The sequence below is a fragment of the Gossypium arboreum genome, chromosome 11 (assembly GCF_025698485.1).
Source record: "Gossypium arboreum isolate Shixiya-1 chromosome 11, ASM2569848v2, whole genome shotgun sequence".
Classification (NCBI taxonomy): Eukaryota; Viridiplantae; Streptophyta; class Magnoliopsida; order Malvales; family Malvaceae; genus Gossypium; species Gossypium arboreum.
Genome location: NC_069080.1, coordinates 24,763,603 through 24,791,582, shown reverse-complemented (window position 1 = coordinate 24,791,582; position 27,980 = coordinate 24,763,603). Strand labels below are relative to the sequence as shown.

Genomic DNA, 27,980 nt, shown 5'->3' with positions numbered 1-27,980 from the left:
CATTAAGCATTCATGTTCAATCATCATCGTCTTATTTCTATGCCATTCAATTACTTCATAGCTATAACCATTTTGATTGGTCATCAAGCATTTATCATGCACACATGTCTTAACACCAATCATGCATGTCCCACAAGCATAAAAACATCATCACATCGCAAGCAGTAGAACTTATCATGAATAACTAGGCTTACAAGCCACAATCATTATAAGCCACATCTCATGGCTATATACAATTAATCAATATAAGCCAATACATTTGGCTAATCATAACAACATCTATCATAAAAACTAAGTCCCTATAAATGCCACTCACTTGAAGGTGCTTAATACACATATGTCAATACTCCAAAGGTGATAGCTTGATAGTGCGATGTTGCCTCCGACAATCTCCAACCTCGAGCTAACCTGACAACACTAAAGAAATGAAAAGGAGAAGGTAAGTTTTATAGCTTAGTAAGACCGTATCAAAACAATAAGCAATATATCAACTTGCTTCTCAAGGTAATACAACCCTATTTACATTTTTACTTATGTTTCAGTCAAGCTATTTTCTCGAGTCATAGTTACTAAATTATTTATATTTAGAGCTACAGAACTCCAAATTCAGATCTGCTAATTTTTCCTATAACTAGACTCACATATCTTCTTACCATAAAATTTTCATAATTTTTGGTCTAGCCAATAAGTACATTTATTCCTTAAATTTACCCCTTTTTTCACTGTTTGACAATTCCGACCCCTCTTCACTAAAAATTAATTATCTCATACTACGAGACTCAGATGATGTTCCAGTCTATTTCTCTTGAAAAAAAAAACTCATTAAGATTTCTAAGCATATAAGTAATAACCCATAACTATTTTTGTACAATTTCAAATAATTTTCTCAAATCAGAATAAGGATTTCGAAATCATTCTAAATCTATCTCACAACAATTTAAATATTTCAAAATATGAAACTCTTTTGCTTACACCGTTTCTTCTATGTGAAACTAGACATATTAAGCTTTAATTTCAAACTTTATTCAGTCTCTAACTCAATTTCCACAATTTTTAGTGGATTTTCAAATTCATACAACTGTTGCTGTCCAATACTGTTTTGGTGCAATATAATGATAACTATCATAAGTTCACTTTCGACTAATCATGAACTCACCATTTCACGAATTTCATGTTCAAATGCACAATATAAGTTAACATGATATTGCAACAAAATTTATAATCATAATTGTAACAATCTGGTTTTGACCCTAGTTGGAATAGTGGTTTCGGGACCACAAATCCCAATTAGAAAAATATTTTAACATTATTTTTCGTGCCTATTATAAGTGAATTGACATGTGTGAAAGTACCGTGTGAAAATTTAACTGTTTCTGTGCTTAATTTGCAAAAAATGACCTAATCTCGTAAAATGTTAAAGTTGTGTGCTAGATGTTAAAAATGCTTATTTGACTTGGCTTTATAATTGAGAGGTCCTTATGTGGTTATTATTCCATTTACATGGTTAATGGACATATACGACCTTGATGTGCATGGTTTATTAATGTTATGATACAAAGGCAAATTGGTAAACTAATTATAAATGAATTATAATTAAAAATAATACATGAAATAAACCATTTCATACTCATCATTGACTGAAAATACAAGAAAAGAAAAGATAAAAGTTTGCTTAGGGTTCGACACTTGTAATCCTTGATTAAGGTATGTGTTTTGATCGATTTTTGATAATTTTTATGTTTTTGTAATCGTTGCTTCGAATACTATCAAACTCATGCCTCAATTTCTGATTTCGATTATGATTTTGAAATGTGCCATTGATAAAGCTATGAGCTTTGTCATGTTAGTTGGTGAATTATGAAAGCTTGATGTTGGGTTTACATGTTTTGTCTTTGAATTTTTGATGAAATTGAGTATTATGGGCTAGATTGTAAAAATTTTATTTTAAGGGACTAAAATGTGAAATGAATGAAATGTATAGACTTTTATGAGAGCTAGGAGAATTCAGCCAAGCATGAGTATAAGCAAATTGTTTGTATTTTGTGATTTTGTGATTTAGGGACTAAAGTGTTGAAATGTGAAAATGTGATGGCTATTTTATAAAATGCCCTAAATATGTGTATATGGATTGTTTTGAATTACTTGGTGAATAAAAGGGTTAATTTTGAATACATATAGATCAAGAAAAGAGGTCGAAGATTATAGAATAAACGATCGAGTCGACAATTTTGAGTACAAGGTAAGTTCATACTTAAAACATGATGTTAAGTATATTTTGATGTTTTGATTATATATACACTGTATATATGTTTGGTTTGGATGAATACGATGATAAATCAATAGTATTTGGCACTAAGTGTGCGATTTAAACTAGCTTCAGGTATATAAGGCACTAAGTGCGCGATACCGACTTAGCTTCGGCTAATTGAGATGGCACTAAGTGTGCAGAATCATTCTAGCTTCGGTTAACTGTTGCAGCACTAAGTGTGCGGATGTTCAAAACACGAATAATTTATGGAAAGTCTTAAAATATTTAAACGAAAGGTGAGAATGAAAGTGAATAAGTACGAGAAGATTCAGGTATGTACGATACCTATGTGGTAGATGATACTATGTATGTATGTACGATACCTATGTGGTAGATGATACTATGTATGTGAAGCTCATTGATTTGGTATGAACATATGGATTGTGTTGGTATAGATTTGGTAGATGATTTGAGAATTTGTAAGTACTTATGTATTGATGATTTTTGGTACGAACTTACTAAGCTTTTGAAAGCTTACTTTGTATGTGTTTGCATTATTTTATAGATATCGAAGCTTTGCATTATTTTATAGATATCAAAGCTATTACAAGCTCGGGGATCGTCAAGGATCTTCACCACACTATCAAATCTCATTTTGGTACTTTTAAAAATGTATATTTTTAAAGTATGACATATATATGCTAATGGTTGTGGAATTATGTTTTGTGATGTATATACTTAGCCGGGTGATTTGGCTAGTTGGTGTTTAAACTCATAGTTGATAATGGCTTACGGTATGTGATGTTAATATGCAATTGTGGTATGTTTTAGTTGGTAAGTTTTGGTAAGTTTAGCTTGAGATTGAATGATGTATGGAAGGAAATGTTTTGGTATGATCTTATTTTATGTTGGCATGAATTGGTAAGGGTTATAAATAGGAAAATTGTTGATATTTTTATGATATAAATAATGAATGTTTTGGCATAAAATTGGCTGAAATGGTGGTGTATATATGCTTGTTTCTTTGTTTGTAGGTTGACTCAAATTTGGGGTGGAAAATTGGCTATTCAAATGGCCTATTTTTGTCCACTCGGGCAGAGACACGAGCGTGTGTCTCAGTCGTGTGCGACACACGGCTATGTTACATGGTCGTTTATCCCCTGGGGTACCATACAATTGTAAGCCAAGCCCGAACACGGCCAAAGCACATAGGCGTGTGGCTAGCCGTGTGGCACAAGTCAGACTCGACAACGGCCAAGACACACGAACGTGTCTTGTAGCTGTGTAGACAAGTCAGTAGCTATGCCCTGTTTTGCCACTGCTTAGACACACAGGCGTGTCTAAGGCCGTGTGAGGCACACGGCCTGTTCACACGGGCGCATGACCTTTTAAAAGTTGAAAATTTTTCTAAGTTCTGAAATTTCCTTATGTTATCAAATTAGTCTTGAATGTATGATTTAGACCTTGTATGAATGTTTAAAGTTTGTGTTAAATATGAATGATTTATATTTTATTGAATTGAGAAGATTTTTGTTATGTTATTGTTCAGATCTGGGTTGTGAGTCCGGTAATGCCTCTTAACCTATTCTGGTGACTGTTACGGGTTAGGGGTGTTACATTTAATTGGTATCAGAACCATGGTTTAGTCGGTTCTCAGACTACCATAGCGTTTGTGAGTCTAGCTATACATGTCATATTTATGAACTGCGATAGTGTGATGAATCCTAACATTGAAATGTGCTTTTATTAATAAATGGATCCCAAAAGAGCCGTAGCAGAAGATGTTGAAAGCAATGCGCCTGCTCCCGCGCAAGGGATGGTGCCATCTGATTCTTGACCGGCTACGAGTAGCCGTGATGGTGATGCTAAACAGGCCTTCTATCAGACGATGAATGATTGGTTCACCCAATATATTAGAACCAATCCGGCTGTACAACAACCTCCACCCCTGGTTAATCTTCCTCAAGCTCCTGTGATGTCACCAATGAATTTGGTTCAGTTAAATAGACCACCAGTTGATAAGATTAGAAAATATGGTGCTGAAGAGTTCTGAGCTACAACGAGCGATGATGCTGAAAAAGTCGAGTTCTGGTTAGAGAATACAATAAGAGTGATTGATGAATTGTCTTTGAATCCAGTAGAATGCATAAAATGTGTTGTTTCCCTTCTGAGAGATACAGCGTATCATTGGTGGAAGACTTTGACATTTGTGGTTCTGATTGAACGGGTTTCTTGGGATTTCTTCCAAGTTGAATTCCGGAAGAAATATATCAGTCAGAGATTCATCGATCAAAAACGTAAAGAGTTTCTCGAGCTTAAAAAAGGCCGTATGTCTGTCACAGAATACGAGCAAAAATTTGTAAGGTTGAGTCAGTATGCTCGAGAATGTGTATCTTTAAAAGCAATAATGTGCAATAGATTTGAATATGGTTTGAATGAGGATATTTCTTTGTTAGTCGGGATTCTAGAAATCAAAGAATTCGTTGTCATTGTGGAACGAGCTTGTAAAGTTGAAGATCTTGGGAAAGAGAAAAGAAAAGCTAATTTTGAAACTAGAGAGGTCCGAAAGAGATCATCGGGCAAATCATTTCAATCTGGATCTAAGAAGTTTAGAGATGATAGCAGTCGTTCAAAGACTAGTGTGGGACATTCGAACAAAGATCATGTTAGATTGAAATCAAATTTCAAATCTTCAGCTACGTCCGTTGCCAGTGTTGGTAATGCAAAGAATGAGAAACCTGAGTGTGATCAATGTGGAAGACTATACTAATGCTAGGGAAAAAGTAATAACCAAGCTTGTTATAGTTGTGGTTCAAGAAATTATTTTATAAAAGATTGCCCAGATTTAGCTGAAAAAGATAATGTTTAGAATCAGAGGTAGAGTGGTAATGCTTTTCGTGGTAGACCTCCCAAAAATTTGGGAAGTATAAGCAGTAGTCAAAGAGGATCAAAATACACAGCTGTCAGATCTGAGACTTGTGCACCTGCCAGAGCCTATGTTATCCGAGCTCACGAGGAAGCGTCATCGCTAGATGTGATTACGGGTACATTTACTCTCTATGATACTTCTGTAATTGCTTTGATAGATCCTTGATCGACACATTCGTATACATGCATGAAGTTAGTGAACAGTAAGACTTTTCCTGGAGAGTCTACTGAATTTGTAATTAGAGTTTCGAACCCCCTAGGTAGACGTGTTCTGGTTGATAAAGTATGTATGAATTGTTCGTTAATGTTTCAAGACAATTGTTTTCCTGCTGATCTGATATTATTACCTTTTGATAAGTTTGATATAATTCTGGGTATGGATTGGTTAACTTTGCATGATGCTGTGGTGAACTGCAAAAGAAAAACTATTGATTTGATATGCAAGAATAATGAAATAGTCAGAATTGAATCTAGTGATTTGAAACGATTGTCTGCTGTAATATCTTAAATGAAACTTTAAGTATTGTGAGAAATGGTTGTGAAGCTTATTTTGCATACGTGATTGATTTGAAAGTGTCAGAAAAGAAAGTTGAATCAGTGTCTATTGTGTGTGAGTTCCCTGATGTATTTCCTGAACAACTTCGGGATTACCTCCGGTTAGAGAGGTAGAATTTGGTATTGAATTGGTACCTAGTACTACTCCGATTTCAAAAGCTCCGTACAGAACGACCTCGACCGAGTTAAAAGAATTAAAGTCTCAGTTGCAAGAGTTTACCGATAGAGGATTTGCTAGATCGAGTTTCTCACCTTGGGGTGTTTCGGTTCTATTTGTGAAAAAAAAAGATGGTACGATAAGAATGTGTACCGATTATCGTCAGTTGAATAAAGTGACTATCAAGAATAAATATCCTCTACCCCGAATTGATGATTTGTTTGATCAGTTGAAATAAGCTGCTGTGTTTTTGAAAATAGATTTGAGATCAAGTTATTGTCAGTTGCAAGCGAAAGATTCAGATATTCTAAAAACTGCTTTCAGAACGAGGTACGGCCACTATGAATTCATAGTTTTGCCTTTCGAATTGACTAACGTACCTACTATCTTTATGGATTTCATGAATAGAATTTTCAGACCGTATTTAGATCAATTTGTTATTGTATTTATTGATGACATACTGATGTATTCACGTGATGAATCCGAACATGCCGAGCATTTGAGGTTACTGCTACAGATTCTACGAGATAAGTAGTTGTATGCGAAGTTCAATAAATGTGAATTCTAGTTGAGAGAAGTGAGTTTTCTAGGACATAATGTATCGGCATCTGATATCCGGGTTGATCCGAGCAAAATTTTAGCTATTTTAGATTGGAAACCTCCAAGGAATGTTTCTGAAGTCCACAGTTTTCTGGGACTAGCTGGTTATTATAGAAGATCCGTGAAAGGTTTTTCGATAATTGAGACTTTGTTAACAAAACTGCTACAGAAATATATGAAGTTTGAGTGGTCCGAAAAGTGTCAGAACAACTTTAATCAGTTGAAGACTATTGACTAAAGCTCCAGTATTGGTACAACTTGAATCGGGTAAAGAATTTGTGATCTACAGTGATACTTCATTGATTAGTCTGGGATATGTTTTGATGCAAGAAGGCAAAGTCATTGCTTATGTTTCGAGACAGTTGAAGCTGCACGAAAAGAACTATCCGACGCACGATCTTGAGTTAAGGGCGATTGTGTCTGCTCTAAAGATTTGGTGCCATTACTTGTTAGGTGAGAAGTGTCACGTATACTCTGATCATAAGAGTGTGAAGTATTTGATGACTCAGAAAAATATGAATCTACGACAGAGAAAATGGTTAGAAATGCTAATCGACTACAAACTTGTGATTGATTATCATCTGAGAAAAGCAAATGTTGTTGCTATTGCCTTAAGTCGAAAATTTTTGTTTGCTTTGCGTGTGATGAATAGTCGTTTGGTTTTATCAGATGATGGTTCAGTTTTAGCTAAATTAAAAGCAAAACCTTTGTTCTTACAGCAGATTATAGAAGCTCAGAAGATTGATAATGAGATTTTAGCTAAATGAGTTCAGTGCGATGTAGAGTCTGATCCAGAATTCAAAGTTGACAAAGATGATTGCTTGAGATTTCGAGATCGAATTTGTGTTCTGAGAAATATAGAATTAATTCCAATGATTATGAGTGAAGCTCACAATAGTCGTTTATCTGTGCATCCGGGTAGTACGAAAATGTATAATGATCTGAAACAGCATTATTGGTGGTTCGGAATGAAAAGAGATATCTCTGAATTTGTTTCTAAATGTTTGATTTGTCAGCAAGTTAAAGCGGAATATCAGGTTCCATCGGGATTGTTACAACCGATTATGGTTCTAGAGTGGAAATAGGATCGAGTGACCATGGACTTTGTTTCGGGTTTGCCCCTATCTCCGAGAAAGAAAGATGCAATTTGGGTTGTAGTTGATCGTTTGATAAAATCAGCTCATTTTATTCCGGTTTGATCCGATTACTCGCTTGATAAATTAGCTGAGTTATATATTTCTGATATTGTGAGATTGCATGGTATGCCATTGTTTATAGTGTCAGACAAAGATCCGAGATTCACATCACGATTCTGGAAGAAGTTGCAAGATGATCTGGGTACTAAATTGCACTTCAATACTGCTTATTATTTGCAAACAGACTGTCAATCCTATCGGATTATTCAGATACTCGAGGATATGTTGAGATGTTGCATTCTTGAGTTTGAAGGTACGTGGGAACAATATCTACCTTTGATTGAATTCGCTTAGAATAACAGTTTTCAGTCCAGCATTAAAATGGCACCCTACGAAGCTTTATATGGTCACAAATTTTTTACACCTTTGTATTGGACTGAGCTCAGCGAAAATAAGATTCACGGGGTTAATTTGTAAAAAGAAACTGAACAGAAAGTGAAAGTGATCCGAGAGAGTTTAAAAGTAGCTTCCGATCGTCATAAATCATATGCAGATTTGAAAAGAAAAGACATTGAGTTTGAGATCGGTGATAAAGTATTTTTGGAAGTGTCTCCGTGGAAGAAAGTGCTTCGGTTCGATAGAAAAGGCAAACTGAGTCTGAAGTTCATCGGGCCGTATGAGATTATCGAGCGTATTGGGCCGGTAGCATATAGATTGTTGTTTCCACCAGAGTTAGAAAAGATTCATAATGTGTTTCATGTATCGATGCTTCGACGATACAGATCCGATCTTTCGCATGTGATTCCTCCGTCTGAAATAGAGATTCAGTCTGATATAACATACGAAGAAAAGCCAATCCGTATTTTAGCTCGCGAGGTTAAAGAGCTACAAAATAAGAAATTTTCGTTAGTTAAAGTGATGTGGCAGCGAAATGGTATTGAAAAGGCCACATGGGAGCCTGAAGATACTATGAGACAGTTATATTCGAATCTATTCAATGGTAAGATTTTCAAGGATGAAAATCCCTAAGGGGGAGAATTGTAACAGTCCGGTTTTGACCCTAGTTGGAATAGTGGTTTCAGGACCACAAAATCGAGTTAGAAAAATATTTTAATATTATTTTCCATGCCTACTATAAGTGAATTGACATATATGAAAGTCTCATGTGAAAATTTAACTGTTTGTGTGCTTAATTTTCAAAAAAGGACCTAATCACGTAAAATGTAAAAGCTGTGTGCTAGATGTTAAAAGTGCTTATTTGACTTGGCTTTATAATTGAGAGATCCTTATGTACTTATTATGTCATTTACATGGTTAATGGACATATTTGACCTTGATATGCATGGTTTATTAATGTTATGATACAAGGGAAAATTGGTAAACTAATTATAAATGAATTATAATTAAAATAAATACATGAAATAAACCATTTCATGCTCATCTTTGACCGAAAATACAAGAAAAGAAAAGAAAAAAGTTTGCTTAGGGTTCGTCACTTGTAATCCTTGATTAAGGTATGTGTTTTGATCGGTTTTTTATAATTTCTACGTTTTTGTAATCGTTGCTTGGAATATTATCAAACCCATGCCTCAATTTCTGATTTTGATGATGATTTTGAAATGTACCATTGATAAAGCTATGAGCTTTGTGATGTTAGTTGGTGAATTATGAAAGCTTGATGTCGGGTTTACATATTTTGTCTTTGAATTTTTGACGAAATTGAGTATTATGGGCTAAATTGTAAAAATGTTGTTTTGAGGGACTAAAATGTGAAATAAATGAAATGTATGAACTTGTATGAGAGCTAGGAGAATTTGGCCTCGTATGAATATAAGCAAATTATATGCATTTTGTGATTTTGTGATTTAGGGACTAAAGTGTCAAAACGTAAAAATATAAGGGCTATTTTGTAAAATGCCCTAAATATGTGTATATGGATTGTTTTCAATTATTTGGTGAATAAAAGGGTTAATTTTGAATACATATAGATCAAGAAAATAGGAATTCGAATTTAGACCAAGGGAAGTTGAAGATTATAGAATAAACGATAGAGTCGACAATTTCGAGTACGAGGTAAGTTCGTACGTAAAACATGATGTTAAGTATATTTTGATGTTTTGATTATATATGCACTGTATATATGTTTGGTTTGGATGAATAAAACGATAAATCAATACTATTTGGCACTAAGTGTGCGATTTAAACTGGCTTCGGGTATATGAGGCACTAAGTTTGCGATACCGACTTAGCTTCGGCTAATTGAGATTGGCACTAAGTGTGCAGAATCGTTCTAGCTTCGGTTAATTATTACAGCACTAAGTGTGCGGATGTTCAAAGCATGAATAATTTACGGAAAGTCTTAAAATATTTAAACGAAAGGTGAGAATGAAAGTGAATAAGTACGAGAAGATTCAAGTGTGTACGATACCTATGAGGTAGATGATACTGTGTATGTGAAGCTCATTGATTTGGTATGAACATATGGATTGTATTGGTATAGATTTGTAGATGATTTGAGAATTTGTAAGTACTTATATATTGATGATTTTTGGTACAAGCTTACTAGGCTTTTGAAAGCTTACTTTGTATGTGTTTGCATTGTTTTATAGATATTGAAGCTACTGCAAGCTCGGGGATCGTCAAGGATCGTCACCACACTATCGAATCTCATTTTGGCACTTTTTAAAATGTATATTTTTAAAGTATGGCATGTATAGGATAGTGGTTGTGGAATTATGTTTTGTGATGTATATACTTAGCCAGGTGATTTGGCTAGTTGGTGTTTAAACTCATAGTTGATAATGGCTTATGCTATGTGATGTTAATATGCAATTGTGGTATGTTTTAGTTGGTAAGTTTTGGTAAGTTTAGCTTGATATTGAATGATGTATGGAAGGAAATGTTTTGGTATGATCTTATTTTATGTTGGCATGAATTGGTAAAGTTTATAAATAGGAAAATGGTCGATATTGTTATGATATAAATGATGAATGTTTTTGTATAAAATTAGCTGAAATGGTGGTGCATATATGCTTGTTTCTTTGCTTGTAGGTTAACCCAAATTTAGGGTGGCAAATTGGCTATTCACATGGCCTACTTTTGTCCACATGGGCAAAGATAAGGGTGTGTGTCTCAGCCGTGTGCGACACACGGCTATGTTGCACAATCATGTGTCCCCTGGGGTACCACACAATTATAAGTCAGTCCCGAACACAGCCAAAGCACACAGGCGTGTGGCTAGCCATGTGTCCCAAGTCAGACTCAACCACGGCCAAGGCACACGGGCGTGTCTTGTAGCCATGTAGGCAAGTCAGTAGCTATGCCCTGTTTTGCCACGGCTTAGATACACGGGCGTGTCTAAAGTCGTGTGAGGCACACGGGCGTGTCTAAGGTCGTGTGAGGCACACGGGCGTGTGACCTTTTAAAAGTTAAAAATTTTTCTAAATTCTGAAACTTTCTTATGTTATCGAATTAGTCTTGAATGTATGGTTTAGAATTTGTATGATTGTTTGAAGTTTGTGTTAAATATGAATGATCTATATTTTATTGAATTGAGAAGATTTTTGTTATGTTATTGTTCGGATCTGGGTTGTGAGTCCGGTAATGCCTCTTAACCTATTCCGGCGACGGTTAAAGGTTAGGGGTGTTACAATAATTCATACATCTTAGCTCACCAATGTTTCAACTTTTTAAAGTCTCAATAACCCTAAGCTTAGCGTACATACCTGTACCCATCGTAATATACCATATAACCATACCTCTTTAACATGCCCTCCTCGGGACTTTCATCACATCTATTGCATTACCCGTTGAACCCTCGTAATACTTTTGGATACGCGGAAAACATGCACATAATTGCCACATATACATACATAGCCAAAGCCACCTCATAACAAGTAACGCTCACAATGGAGTTACTCATTGGTTTGCTCATAAAAGCTATCGATCAAGGTGTAGCTACACTGGCTACTCACACAAGCTGTCAGGTACCCAACCAACTCAAGGATTACCTAGCCACCGGGAGGACACACAAGACCATTGCCCGGAACCCAATTACATGTATCACATCCATTATGAACTCGGACCAATTCAACGAGTTCGGATACTTGCATCCATAATGAACTCGGACCAACTCAATGAGCTCAGATGCCTCATATATATCACGAACTTGGTCTAACTCAACAAGTTCGGATTTCTTAATTCTTAGTAACATGTCACTTGTACCCTAGACTATTCCTAAGGTTCAGACAGGATTTTTCGATGCTCCATCTTTGTCGAACTTATTCAAAGTGTCGATCTCACTATCCATAGTATCAATTGCCCTTTCATAGCATAATAAGGCATAACTCAAATAGCAAATAAGCTTTTAAGAATTTACATAACATATATCACATATTGCATATATCACTTGTCATGGATCATCATTTTCTTGCATTTCACGTAATATTCTTCCATGTCATATTTCCACATCATATCCACCATTTCATCAACTTTTCCAATATATATATATTAAATCATACAATATATGCAATAATAGTAAAGAATTATAAATCAAACATAACATTGAACTATTATTATCATACGAACTTACCTCGAATGTAAATTTCGAACCAATTACTCCATTTTAGTCCATAACCTTGTACTTTTCGATTTAAGTCAAAATCTCGATTTCCTTGATCTAACATGATTAAATTCACTCATTTAGTCATTACATTAATTAAAACATCCTATAATTCACAATTTGGCAAAATGAACGTTTTGCCCTTTGACTTTACAAAAATTATAATTTTGCCCTTAGGCTTGTAAATCGATTTTTATCGAATTTCCTCCTTTACCAAGCCTAGCCAAATTTTTTTATAACTACAGAAACTCACAATTTCAATTATTTCACACATTTAGAACTTATTTTACAACTTTACAAAATAGCCCTTTTGAGGTGTTTTCATGCAAACTTCTTTCACAAAAGTTATTTATTACACAACCAAGACTCATTTTCTTCCATAAAAATTCAGCAAGCAACATAAATGCTCTCATGGCAAAACCCTAGACTTTCAACCATTTTTTAAAATAATCCCCCCATTTGCTAGTTCATGCTATAAGGGTCCTAAAAGTGTAAAAATCATCAAGAATAGTCATCAAAATCACTTACTTGCAAGAGAACTAAGTGGCTGAAAGCTTAAGCTCTTAAAACCCCCTTTTTTTCTGCCATTTTTGGTGGGGAAGAAGAAATATAGAAAGATGATACCTTTTTGTTTTATTTTATTCTATTTCTAGTCAAAATTAAGTCACCAACCACACCAAATTTTGACTTTTCTACTTTCTTTCTCTCTATGGCTGACCAAGCACCCTTTTTTTGGTCTATTTGCACTTTAAACACCCTAAATTTTGGTTCTCTAGCTATTTAACATATTCAGCTTGCAAAACAAAACTTTTGCCCTTTATCCGATTTAGTCCTTTTTCTCAATTAAGCTAGCAGTCGCTAAAATTATTTCACCAAAATTTTCATGCACTCATATAATCATGCTATAACACATCAAATAACATTAAAAATAATTTCTCTGGCCTCAGAATAGTGGTTTTGAAACCATCATTCTGACTAGGCCCAAAATCAGGTTGTTACAGGGATGATGATTCTAAGGAAATAACTCAGAATTTGCATGTACCGGGGAGTAACTCAATGAGTGAATTGATGAGTGATATGTGGTGTAATATCAATTAGATATTGGGTTTTAATTTCGAAGGCCATCCAAATTATGATATGGTGAACTTAATTGGATCTTCTAATGGAATGGGTTGTATCAATATGGAGTATGATTTCGAGGAAGATCCAATTGAAAGTGTAGAAGGAAAGAAAAGGCCCAAAACTATTGTTTCTGACTTAGTTGATTCGTTAGGGGTCTCAGCTAAGCAACCAAATGCTCATTCTCATCAGATATCGGTGGCTGTCAAGGGGCATGCCTACTGGGCACCATGAAAATCTTATGCTAGAATGTCTACGAATTTGGGAGTACGCGGGCTATTCGAAGACTTCGGTTTATGCTGAAGGCTATTAATTCCCAAATTGTCTTCTTAATGGATACTAAATTGGATGGAGTACGAATGGAGAAGGTTCGTAGGAGATATGGTTTCAATAATGGGATGGATGATAAGGCGGATAGATCTAGGAGGACTTAGTTTAGTGTGGAATGGTAATGATCTAGTCAATATACATGTTTCTTGAAGCATCATATTAACGCAGATATTAAAGATGTGGAAGGGAATTTGAAATGGAGATTGGCAAGTTTCTATGGGGCTTTGGATATCAGACATAGAGAAGAAATTTGGGAGCTTCTTCGACGATTAAAAAGAAATCATAATTTACCATGGATAGTTTGTGGAGATTTCAATAAGATTTTATATTCTCGTGAAAAGATTAGATGAAAGCCAAGGGGAGGCAGATGGAGAACTTTTGCAAATTATTAGAGTAGTGCCAGTTGGTGGATGGTTGTTTTTTGGGACCTTGGTTCACATGGGAAATAGGGAATTTACCAGAGATGAACATAAGAGAGCAGTTGGATAGAAGGGTAGTCAATTCCCAATGGTTAAATCTATTTCATGATTTCTTCATTAAGCATCTACCCCAATATTTTTTAGATCAATATCTTCTTTTAATTCAAATAGGTCAGACCAAGAAACGGGGGGTGTGGGAAATTCAGATTTAAAGCCTAGTGCATTTTTGAAGATTCCTGTGAAGAAGTGGTGCGACGAGTATAGAAATCAACGACGGGCTATGTTTTGTCAAAAATAGATGCAGTAAAAAATGTTTTTCAAGAGTGGGAAAGGAGCATCAAGGAGAAGCGAGGTGCTACAACAAAAAACTTGAATCAAAAGTTGGAAACTTTGAATGAAGCCAATAGGGATGATGATACACTTGCTAAAATTATTGATGTTATATTACATCTAAATTGAGAGATGAAGAAAGAAAATGCGTATTGGTAATAGAGGACTCGTGAAAACTAGTTGAAGATGGGAGACAGGAATACTGCATTTTCCCATAAATTTGCTTCTCAAAGGAGGCATATAAATCGAACTAGGGGCTTGGAAAATGTGATGGAAGAAATAACAAATATAGAGTACGAAATGGAGAAAATTGCTCAAAAATATTTGTACTTTTCAAAATATTTTTTCCACAAAAGGTGTGTAAAATATGGGTAATATATTGTTGGGAGTGGAGCGAAGAATAACGGAGAGTTTGAATCAAATGTTGTTGGCGAAGTCTACTGCTAAGGAGGTGTTTGGTGCTCTAAAAGGTATGGGTCTAATTGGAAATAATAGTTTTTCGATGGATTTTTTCCAACAGTTTTGGCACATTTTCGGTCGTGATGTAAATTATTTTTGTCTTAAAATAATGAAGGAAGGTATATCACTAGAACCACTCAATGTTACAATATTGTTTTAATACCGAAAATTGCTCAACCTACCAATCTGTTGAATTTTAGGCCTAAAAGCATTTATACAGTGCTATATAAAATTTTATTTCTAAAACTATTGCAAATCGTCTTCAAAAAAATTTAGAATGTTGCAAATATGAGGTCCAAAGTGCTTTTGTTCTGGGCAGACTGATTACCGATAATGCTCTTCTTGATTATGAAGTCTTACATCTGTTCAAGCAAAAAAGAACAGGGAGAAAGAGTCTTTTGGCGTTAAAATTGAATATGAGCAAAAAGTCTTTTGACGTTAAAATTGAATATGAGTAAAGCATATGATCAGGTAGAATGGTCCTTTTTACGTCAAATGTCGTTAAAAAAGGGATTTGTTAGTTCATGGGTGGAGTTCATTATTCATTGCTGATAAGTGATAAAAGTAACATATTTTAATCTTGTTGTTAATGCGCTTTTTGGATGATTATTTATGCAAATTGGTGAATTTTATGCCCCTAATCCTTTAAATTCATGTTTCTATACTAATGAGAGCATTTGAGAACAAAAAACGAGCAAAAATCAGACAAATAGAGCAGATTTCAAGAGCCACACTGGCTAGGCCTTCCCACACGGGTTGGACACACACTCGTGTGAACCACTCGGCTGGACATACAACTATGTGCCAGACCGAGTCGATTTCGTGATTCGCATCCCAAACACATGGAATAATGCAATTTTTAGGCTTTTCGGGCATTCTAAAGTCTATAAATACCAAATAGAAGAAGAGAACTGGGGGCGATTAGAGAAGATTGAAGAAAACAACTCGAAGAACACCATTGGAGCCAACTTTGAAGCAGAATTCCATCAAGATTGAAGACCTCCTTTTAATTTCTTTTGAAGTTTTTATGAGTTCCTTTATTTCTTGTGGATATTTTGTCTTTAGAATGTTTTTATTCATAATTATGAACTAATTCCCTAGATACCTATGAAAGATGAACCCTATGATGAATTCTATTATTTGATTTTTATTTTGTATGATAAATAATTGATTCTTGTTCTCAATTATGTGTGCTTATCTCTTGTTTTAATATTTTCGATATATTAATTCATGTTTAATGTGCTTAAATTAGAGGAGGAAAAGTCCCTGTTTAAGGGTAGATCTAGCATAATTGAGTGGAATTACATGCAATATTAGAAATAAGACGACATAAATCTACCAGATTAAAGTCAAATCTAATAAGGGAATATATAAATCGAGTTAATGCGACAATAGGGTTTTAATTAGAAAGAAATTTCAGTTAATCAACCTAGAGTCAGTTGCTCTTACTCTCGAAAGAGATATTAACATAATTTAAGGATTTTTATAGATCAAGATACCAAGTAAATAGTTTGTTTAATTCAGATTCATAATAATATATGAAGTCTAGGTGGATTCTTTCCTGGATATTATTTATCTCATTGGTTATTATTCAATTATTTTCCTAATTTATTCTCTATTGAATTCTTAGTCAAATTAATTTAGTAATGTTAGTTTGAACCAATCACTCTAATTTGTCAGCTAAATAATAGGAAAATGGTAATTACTAGTACTTTTAGTCATTGTGGATACGATATCTCTACTCACCGTAGCTATACTATTTATCGATAGTGCATTTGCTTTCATCGTATTTTTAGTTAGTTATAGAAAACACAAATTAAGTTTTTGGCGCCATTACCGAGGACTAAAATATTAGTAAAATTTTGTTTCTATTAATTTAGTTATTTTTATTTTATTTTTATATTTTTGTTTTAATTAAATTTTTACATTTTAATTTTTCTTTTGTTTGCTTCTGGTAGGTTCTTTTGGTTTATAACTAAAGGAAACCCGTCAACCATTGCTTTTTGACAGTAAGATTGAAAGTACTACTCGCAGAAATCATAGAGAGGTTAGAGAAGCTAGGCAAAATCACTAGGGTACAGTATACGATTACGAGGAAAAGAATACTACTGTGGTGATAGGTGATAACCAAAATAATCAGCAAGTAATTAAGCGTCCTGCCCCTTACACTATGTATGATTATGTCAAGCCCACTCTGATTGGGGCTGAATCGAGTATTGTGAGACAGACTACAGCTGTAAATAATTTCAAACTGAAGTCGAACACTATTCAGATGGTACAACAATATGTTCAATTCGACGGTTTGTAAAATGAGGACCCAAATACTTATTTGGCCAATTTCTTAGAGATTTGTGACACTTTCAAGATTAATGGTACCACTAATGATGCCATTCGCTTAGGTTGTTCCTTTTCTTGTTGAGGAACAAGGCAAAACAGTAGTTAAACTCTTTACCACAAGGTTCCATCACTACATGGGCTCAAATGACCGAGAAATTTTTGTTGAAGTACTTCCCACTGGCTAAAATGGCCAAGTTGAGGAATGACATCTTTTCTTTTGTTCAGATCGATTAGAGACTTTATATGATGCATGAGAGATGCATGAGAGAGATACGAGGATCTATTGAGATGGTGCCCTCACCATGGGTTACCTTCATGGTTACAAGTTCAAACCATCTAAAATGGTTTGAATCCCTCAACAAGGCAATTAATGCAGCAGCTAGTTGAACATTAAATAATAAAACACTCGAGGTAGCTTATGAATTTATTGATGAGATGGAACTGAATAATTATCAGTGGCAAGTCATGAGGATGAAACTGATGAAAGCAGTCGGCATTTTTAATTTACATGGAGTCACCATGTTATTAAGCCAAGTAAAATCACTAAATAAGAAAATCGACAGTTTATATTTTTCTACGCAAGTAAATCTGGTGATGCTATGCGATACAAATGGAGGCAAAATGAATAATCCAGAATGTTTACCCTTCGGTCTTAGTACAGAGAATTATATGGGTAATAATTCTAGACTTTAAAATAACCCCTATAGTAATATATATAATGTAGGTTGGAGGAACCATCCAAATTTCTCTTGGGGTGGTCAAGGAAATTAAAGAGCACAACCCCCTCCAAGCTTTCAACAGCCTTATTAGCAAGAGGAAAAGTCGAACCTTAAGGATATGTTGACAAAATTTATATCAATCTCAAAAATTCGTTTTCAAAACACTAAGACAGCACTAAAAAATCATCAAATATCGATTTAAGGACTCGAAAATCAAATAGGTCAGCTTACTAAACTAATTTCAGAACGACCACAAGGTAGACTGCATAGCAATACTGAACCTAACCCTAAGGAGTATAACAGCCCGTTTTCAGTGAAATTGAAACAGCAGTTTCGGGACCACAAATCCCAGTCCGGAAGGAAAATTATTTTAATATTATTGCATGGTCTGCATTATGATAGGAATGTCGTATAAAATTTTCGTTAAGAAAATTTTACCGGTTACATGTCTAACTTGATAAATGACCAAATTGCATAAAATACAAAAATTGAATTCTAGTAGCTATAAGTATCAAATAGCTATGGAATTCAAAATTGGAGGACCTTATATGGCAAATAGACCATTAAGAGGAGTTAGTAGATAAGTATGCTTAGTCATCCATGGAAAATTAAATATAGAAAATGACTAAATTGGAAACTAAAAATAATAAATGATTAAATAAAGAAAATATCATCTTTTTCATCATCTTTCCCAAATATTTTTACATGAAAACCCTAGTTAGAAGAGCTTGAAGATAGCAAGCTTATTTGGCTCAATTAGGTGAGTATTCAAATCTCGTTTTTGGTAATTTTTATATTTTCGAGATCGTAATAGCTTAATTTAGCAATCTTGGAGATTAATGTGCAAATTTATCAAAGTACTAGGGTTTTGTCATAGATGAATATAGTTGAATTATGAAGTTTTATGGTAGAAAATGAAAGGTTGTTGATAGATAAACAACTTTTGTAAAGGGAATTTTGATAAAATTATGATTTAGGGATTAAATTGAAAAATTGTAAAATTCATGGAAAAATTATGAATTTTATGAAAATACATGGGCTGTTAATGTTACATGTAAAAATTGACTAGGCTTGGAATAAGGATTAAATTGCATGACTTTTATTTTCCAAGCCTAAGGACGAAATCATAATTAAATAAAAGTATAGGGGCAAAATGATAATTTTGCTTAAGATGTGAATTGGATTGAACTGAATATGAATTGTATTAAATTAAGTTAAATTTACTTGTATAGATCCAGATAGACAAAATACGGAATTAGATCGAGGAAAAGAGAAAGTGTCAGATTAGTAAACAACAAAACAACGAACACTTGTCAAGGTAAGTTTGTGTAATTAAATTGTGTACATTTATATGTTTGAAATTGAATGATGTATATATATATGAATTGTGTAATTGTCATGTATATGAAATTGATTACATATCCAAAAAAGTTCGATAAATGTTAAGTCCTATTTGAATAAACGAAATTCGATGGATACAAGATTCCCGAATTGGTTGTGGCCTTGCATATGTTGTGGACACACCACATCTCGAAAGAGCATCCCGTTATTAGCCCTCTCGAGCTTCCTGTTATATGGTTCTTGCGAGCTTCCCATTAATAACTCTTTGGAGCATCCCGATTGGTCGTGATCCTGCATGTGTTGTGGGCACATCGCAGCTCTTATGAGCATCACGATATATAGCTCTTCATGAGCTTCCCGATTAAAGGATCTTTGTGTGCTTCCTGATTAATGGCTCTTAAAAGCTTCTCAATATGGCTCGCTTGAACTTCCCGATACATGGTTATCCGGAGCTTCCTGTTTAATGGCTCTTCGAAGCTACCTATTATTGGCTCACATAAGCTTCCCGGTTATGGCTCTTATGAGCTTCCCGTTATATAGCCCGAATAAGCTTCCCGCTATACAGCTCAAGCTTCCTATTATATGGCTCAAGAGAGGGCTTCTCGATTATGTGCTCTAAGGAGCACTCCCGAATATGAATTGATGGATTACAGTTTGTACACTTCAAGTGTACTACTTGTGTATCCACCAAAATTTCTAATAAATTCAACGGGAAAAGTTTTGACATGAGATAATCTAAATTTGAGATAAATTATTATGGAAATGTATATGTTATATGGATATATAATGTGGAAAACATATGTACATGAAAATTTGTTACATGATGAGCTCATCCTTATTTCTTGATATTCTCATAAATTACATGACTAACATGTTTCTCAAAATTATATGTGTTTCAGCAAATTGCCAAATTTCTTTGGATGAATTTTTGTATGCTTATTTTAAATGTAAATGAATGGTAAGTTAATTTCCCAGTTATACGAACTTACTAAGCATAATATGCTTACCTTGTATTATTTTTCCTATTTTATAGTAATTCAGAAGCTCGAAGTGGTTGGAAGCTAATCGGAGCATCATCGCACTACCCTTTAGCTCATTTTGGTATATATAAAGAACTAGATTTTGGTATAATGGCATGTGTAGGTACAAATAGGTCATTGATTACAAATATGTGTTTTGGTTACAATTAGCCATTGGAATGGCTTGTGATGAATGTGTTTTGACATATATATATGAGATAATGTCATGTTTTATATGAATGTTAAATATGGACAATTAATATTAAATTTCATAAGTATGTCTAAATGTATTTTTGGTCAAATAGGTAAGTTTGGATATATGGATTTATGAAGTAATATGTCATGTATAAGACTTGATTTTTGGCTTGGTTTAAAAGTCTTGGATTAGCTATGTAGTGGAAGAACAATTGGGTGAGAAATATAGCTTAGAAATGGTCTTATTTCGTCCACACGAACAGAGACACGGGCGTGTGTCTCAGCCGTGTGTGACAAACGGCCTAGCCCACAAACATGTAAATTGGTCATATGTCCCCTGCATCTTTAAATTTTCAAAATAGAATGCTTAGAATTGATCACACGGCTTTGCACAAGGGCGTGTGGCTTGGCCGTGTGACCCTTGCACTTACACACGGGTGTGTGACTTGGCCGTGTGACCCAAGTCAGAGAGTTATACGGGTACTAACACGGGTGGGACACGGCCATGTGCCCTATTTCGAATGCACACACGGATGTGTGTACCTTGCACCTTGGAAAATTTTTGAAATTTTGTTAAATATTCTCTGAGTACCCGAATTAGTCCCGATTTATTTCTATTACATATTTTGGGCCTCGAGGGTTCATATAAAGGACAATATTATTGTTAATAATTGATTTCTAATATAAATAAGAAATGATATGAAATGTTTGTACTTAATCTGTAAACTCCGGTAATGCTCCGTAACCCCGTTCCGGTGACGGATATGGGTTAGGTATGTTATAAAGTAGCTTCACGCAATTACTGTTCGAGACATGGAATGGTTAGTTGAACCTGAACAAGAATCGAGGTAAGAAATTGTGGTGAACAATGATGAGGTTGAGGAAAATAGGAAAGAGCAAAAGTCGGTTGTCAAAGAATACAAACCTCAAGTGTCATATCCTAACACGATGAAGAGATACCACACAAACGAGTAATATTGAAACTTTCTTAAGCTTCTTAAAAAAATTACATTAACTTATCATTTGTTGATGCTCTTTCGTAGATGTCAAATTACGTTAAATTCTTAAATGAACTATTAACAAATAAGAGAAAGTTAGACGACTCATCAACTGTAGAGCTCAATGCAGTTTGCTCGGCCATTCTCCAAAATAAACTACCTAACAAATTAAAAGATCTAGGGAGTTTTACTATTCCTTGTCTCATTGGTAGTTTAAATTTGATAATGCTTTGGCTGATTTAAGGGCCAGTATTAATGTCATGCCTTACAAAATATTTAAACAGCTAGGTCTTGGAAAATCCAAACACACTAGGATGAGTATACAATTAGCGGATAGAACTATCAGATATCTTAGGGGTATTATTAAGGATGTACTTGTGAAAATTGATAAATTCATATTCCGTATTGACTTTATTGTGTCAGGCATGGATGAGGATATGAGGTACCTTTGATCTTAGGTCGACCCTTGTTAGTCACTGCTAGGACTATTATCAATGTTGGTATAGGTGAACTTATGCTTCGTGTAGGTGACGAAAAGATTATTCTCCAAGCAGGCAATTTTGTGAGAGTCTCTAGTGAGCGAGATGAGATTAAATGTTCTGTTAGTGTTAGTAATCACGTGGCTCAACCTTCCCTATAAGAAACCCCTCGGGAAAACATGCTGGAGCCATGTTTCAGTCAATGTAACAGAAACAGAACAACATTTGAAGAGCGAATGGTACAACTCGGTGAACTAGATGAATGGCAAGTGCATGCTGAAGAGAAATCGAAAAAACACGATAGAGACACAAAGCGACGCCATGATGAGTATGTGATGAGAACAAACCAAATTAAGGTTAGAGACAAAGTACTACTAGACAAATCGGATCCATTAATTTCCCCTTCAGAGCTTAAGCCAAACGGATCGAACTCATTCATGGTACTGAATGTATTCGCCAACAGTACAGTCGAGGTAACACATTCTAAGTTCGGCACATTTAAGGTAAACAATACTTGATCAAACCTTATCTCGGTAGTAAAATTGATAACAAGAAAGAGGAGTTTCAGCTCCGAAAACTACCGTAACCGTGCGTGTACAAAGTAGAGTCGAGCTTAGACTCTAAATAAGTGCTTTTTGGGAGGCAACCCGAGTGTTTAAAATTTGCTAATTCTTTTAATTTTATTACACGTTAATTTAAAATTAAATTAATTACTTTTTAAAAAAAAATTGACCCACACGGGCATGTCCCAAGCCGCGTGCACGACAGGGTATTCTACAGTGAGTTACACGGCCTGGACATACGGGCGTGTCCACAGCCATGTGAATACTGGAGTTAATTTTTAAATTTATTTACGATTTAATAAGTTACACGGGCCTTAAACACGGTCGTGTGTGAAACACGGCCTGTCACAATAGCATGTGAAAGACCGTGTGCTTCACGCAGCCTCGCACATGAGCATGGGAGAAGTGAAGAAAGATCACACACGGCCTGGACACACGGGTGTGTCCGAGGCCGTGTGAAAATTGGGCTTAAATTTTGAATTGCTCAAGGGCTAAAAAAGCCCCACACGGGCTTATGACACGGCTGTATGGTCCAACAAGAGCCCACGATCGAGTCCCCTTTTAAAACCCTAATTCCCCCATTCTTTTGTTTTGTCTTCTTCCTCCCAACCTTTTAAAAACAAACCCTTACCGCCACTCCTTACAAAGACCAGTCGTCGTCGTCCCTTTACCAGTCCGATCACCATCCATGACTTCCCCTCCATTCCCCCTCACAATACTACAGCGATCCTCTCCCCTCTTTTCTTTTCCCCCCTTACTTTTCCCCCATTCTTTCTCATTCATCCCTCCCTCTTCTTTTTCCCATTTCTTTTCCCCTTTTCCGCCGTCTACCACGAGCCCCCATCTTCCTTCTTCCTTTGAAAAAACACGCCCAAGCCACCGCCCATCACCCCTCCATCCTTTCCCCCTTCCTTTCTCTCCCTCGACGACAAACCACCACCCTTATCCACCTCTCGCCAAGTCTATCCCCTACCCCGCACGTCCCCATCATTGTCCTTTCACCGTCGACCACTACCATCCCCATTAACCGTCGCATGCGCCCCCTACCAGCATCGTTTGCCAATTCACTTATTTTATTTATTTATTTATTTTTCTTTTCTTTTTCTTTTTCTTTTTCTTTTCTTTCTTTTATTATTTTTACTAGTATTCTTATTATTATTTGTTTTAGTAATTTTTATTTCCTTTTTATTGTGATTTTAGTTATCGTTTTATTTATTTTCTTTTGGTTCTTTTTCATATTGTTTTATTATTTTCATTCATAATTTTAATTATTATTCTTGAGTTTTATTCTTGTTATGCTTTTAAGTGGTATTAGTTTTAGGAAGTTGTGATCATTGTTACTCTTCTTTTAGAATTGTGTTTTCTACTATTATTCTTATTTATTTATTATTTTTATATTCTTGATGCTACTTTTACACGAATTTTGGATTCAAATATTTTTAGCTGAATGTTCGATCTTGTGATTCTGGATTTTAGTTGGATTCGACTTTCATTCTGTTGTTATTTGAACTGTTCTATTATGTCGATTCGTGCTTTTACGTTGAATGTTGAAATAGTTCTTTGGTTATCTATTTTTCAGGTGCATTATGACTCGCTGTTTCCACTTCAAAAAAGCAAAAGAATCTAGCCGCGACCTCAACATCGGGCGCTTCCACCGATACACGCCATCCATGTCTCCGATTTTTACAGGGTCCCCAAGAGGATCTATATCAGCATCTCAAACAGCGGCCACTAGGATTAAGTCGTTCTATTGATTGAACGGCCTTAGATCAGATTCAATTAGTTGATCGATTCCATGCACTGATTGTTACAACTCCTTGGAACCGATTCTTCTCCATCGTTGAGCCCACCTACTCGGATCTTACCCTCGAGTTTTGTTCGGCATTCCTCTTACAGCACGTGATATTGATCCACGATGAGCCATGCACTATTACTTTTCGACTCGTCGGTACAACGCATCATATGAGCATCCTAGAATTCGGAATTACTTTAAGACTCTATACTAAGGAGTTCATGAGTGCCTAAGGGTTCCTCACTTTATACCCGCACATCCATTACTCACCATCTTTATGCTGAACAGAGCTGACTACCAGTACAATGCCCTATGACCAGAGTCGGTCGAAGGTGACTTCACTACCTCCGGCTTTACGTATATCCATGCCATCTTAGCCCACACGTTGACTGGTCAGAGGGAGAGCACCGGGGTTGTTGGTACATTCGACGCTTACTTCTTTTGGAGCATGGCGACAGGGCACACCTTCAATCTTACCTACTTCATCGCCCTTGTTTTTATTTGAGTTTGTAACCTCTTAATCTTCTTCATTATTTGTGTTTATTTTCTAATTAGTTTTTTTGGCACCATGCACTACATTTAGTTTTGCCTACAATTTCAGGTTTCACTATTCTGGCGATTTAATCCATATTTAGGGCAATTTCAGTTTTCTCCCTCTCTTATGATATTATGTTTATTTTGTTCTTGTATTTTTTTTTTGTACATTTGTGGAGAGGTTATTTATATAATTATTAGAAAATCTCTGAATTATTTGTTGTGTTTAAATGCTTTTCTCATACTTCCATTAGAGTGAATTATTTTCGATTTGAGATTTTTATTGGTGTTGTTTTGGATTAATTTATAAATATTTGTGCATTGGTTGAGCATGGAGCATTGTGTTCTAAAGTTGTGATAAATGAAAATGTACCTTACAAATATTTGTGCATTGGTTGAGCATGGAGCATTGTGTTCTAACGTTGTGATAAATAAAAATGTACCCTCTGTGTTTACTGCAGAAGCACTTGCATACATTAAAAGTGTTCATCTGGGCCTGGATCTAGGGCTTATGAAGGTTGAAATTGAAGGTGATTCCCTCTCTATTATCAAAAAACTACGGAGAGAAGATTATGGCAAATTCGAAATTGGGGCTTACATTAGAGATGGGAAATGGTTAAGCAAAATATTTCATACCTGCAAGTTCAAATACATCCATAGATCGATGAATAGTATTGCTCACATGTTGGCTACTGAAAGCCTAAAGAGATGGGATCAATGTTGTCTGCAAGATGGGGTTCCTATATTTGCAAGAGAGGAAGTGGAAAGGGATCGAATGGGAGAGGGTTTCTGATTTCTCTCTGTTCAATTTTTGGTGAGATAAGGTAGGGGAAGAGTCTGGGTAAGAGAGTAGAAAGAGGAGTTGGGTGGGTTAAAGTTGTTGGGAAAGGAAATGAAACATTACCAATGGGCTTTAAAATCATCCGTTGCTTTTCAGGAGATTTAATGTATTAATTTCCCTAGCTGAGGCTTAGATGCTTCTAATGTCACAGGGCGGCCCGTGACATTAAGCAATCTTCGATATTTGGCTAGTGTTTGGGTTTTGTCTTGGTCTAATTTTTATGTTTGTTTTGTTTTGGGGCTATTGTTTAAACTTATTGAATAAAATTTCAGCATACATTCTCAAAAACATCATGCATTAAATTATATTTTTTGAAGGTGCATTAAATTATATTTAAAATTTAAAACTAAAACATCAACAAAAATCACAAAATAATATAATTGAATGCAACAATAAGATATAACAACATCTTTTTAATTCTTATAAAAACATCTTTTAAATATAAAGATTTTTATATATTCAAACCACATATTCGCCTTTAAAAACTTAATAATTCAAGTTAAAAATAACCTATCAAACCCTAAAATGACATTAACTTATAAAAGAAAAATTACTTATTTTCTAAAACTGTTATTTAAAATAAAAAAAAAATTAATTTTGCTACATTGAAAACTGTATATCCATACGTTTCCTGGGAACAAAAACATCCTATTTTGACTTTTATTGTTATTAGTTTTTGGATTTTAATAATTTTTAATTTTGTTACATTTTTCTACAAAATTATATTAATTGTTTTCATTTTAAAATGGTTCTAATTTTTAAACAATAAAATATAGCATACTAAAATAAATATACATAATCAATTTGTGCATCATACGAATATAAAAATAAATTGCATATAAAATTACATACGATTAATGCAACTCATGAAATTTAATAAAATAATAATACTTATAACAACAACATAAAAATAATAACACACGAATATTAAAATAAATTATTATCATGTATACGGTCAATGGAAAAGAAAAATTTCTCAAATTGGATTGGGATGATCACATGTATCTAATTTAATTATTTTTTAATTTTAAATATGTGTAAAGGATACATGTCATTATCTTAATTTTACTTCTGAATTTTTTTCTCAGTGACTTTTAATTATAGAGTGAAGTAAATATGATATTAGATTAATTTTGATAACTAAATTGCGGTCAATTTTTTAAAAATTATTTTAGGTAAGTGTAGTTTAAGTTGGTCTCTGTGTTATTTGAACTGAATTGAATTAATATGTTGGATTGATTGGATTGAGAATTTATTAATATATCGATTGTGATATAGTAGTTGAATTAGCCTCTAAGTAAACTATTTGTAACTAATAAAATATCAAAACAAAAATTAATTGTTGAACTGATTTTATGAATTTTTAATTATTTATTTAATTATTGTTGGACCATCAGTTGATTCATGAATTAATAGTATGAATAATTAGATTATTGATTTGATTATTAAATTAATGGTTGGTCTTCAAACCTTCATTTTCTGTACATATAATATTAAATGAAATTGTTTTTCCATTAAGATTTATTTATCTTTTTGGTCTAAAGAATGGAGTACACGGGTGATTATTAGAAATAATGATGAGTAAGTAATGGAAGAATGCAGTCATTTAAATAAAAATTTACTTGATTCATTTGCAGTTAAAGCCCAAATTAGCCTTCATGTGATTCAGTTTATGGTAGAAATGGATTTCAAATTTGTCAAAATGGAAGATTCATTGTCGACCATCAACAAATTCACCTCAATAGAAGAAGACAGCTCATTGGTCAGTGATTATATTTGGGATGCTAAATCATTTCTAATATATTTTCATGATGTGGATTTTAGTATGTTCAAAGAAATAGCGACATAGTAGCACACCGTCTTGCAAAAGAGGGGTTTTAGAGATCAGAAAGTACCTTTTGGGTTGAAGAAGTTTCCTCGTCAGTAGTGGAATTTGAGGTGGGTTAACCCCCAGATCGAGCAGCTTCAAGAATGGATAATTTCACCACCTCGCTTTGCTGTATGTTAATATCGATTCATAATTCAATGATAAGTCTTTGGGAAGATTTTGAGGTTTGACGAAGACGCTAGACTAATACAAAGAAATGAAAAAGTGGACGGGGTGAGAAAGTTTTAGACAATTTGAGACTTTATTTTTTTGCTTATTTGGATCGTAGGTGCTTTTAATAACCAACTTCAGTTATTATGATGCATTGTAATCGTTTTTTATCCTTTTATTAATGGGAACTAATCCTCTCTTTATTAATGGATTTACTTATTC

The 27,980-nt window shown here is 34.5% G+C and overlaps 1 long non-coding RNA gene across 1 annotated transcript; it reads right to left on the bottom strand.

Annotated features, from left to right (window-relative positions):
- Positions 1-23: 23 nt before the first annotated feature.
- LOC128284320 (uncharacterized) lies at positions 24-27,868 on the bottom strand. Its single transcript, XR_008274729.1, has 2 exons — positions 27,616-27,868; positions 24-417 (listed from the first exon to the last, which is right to left on the bottom strand). It is a non-coding gene; the product is annotated as an uncharacterized LOC128284320 (long non-coding RNA).
- Positions 27,869-27,980: the final 112 nt, after the last annotated feature.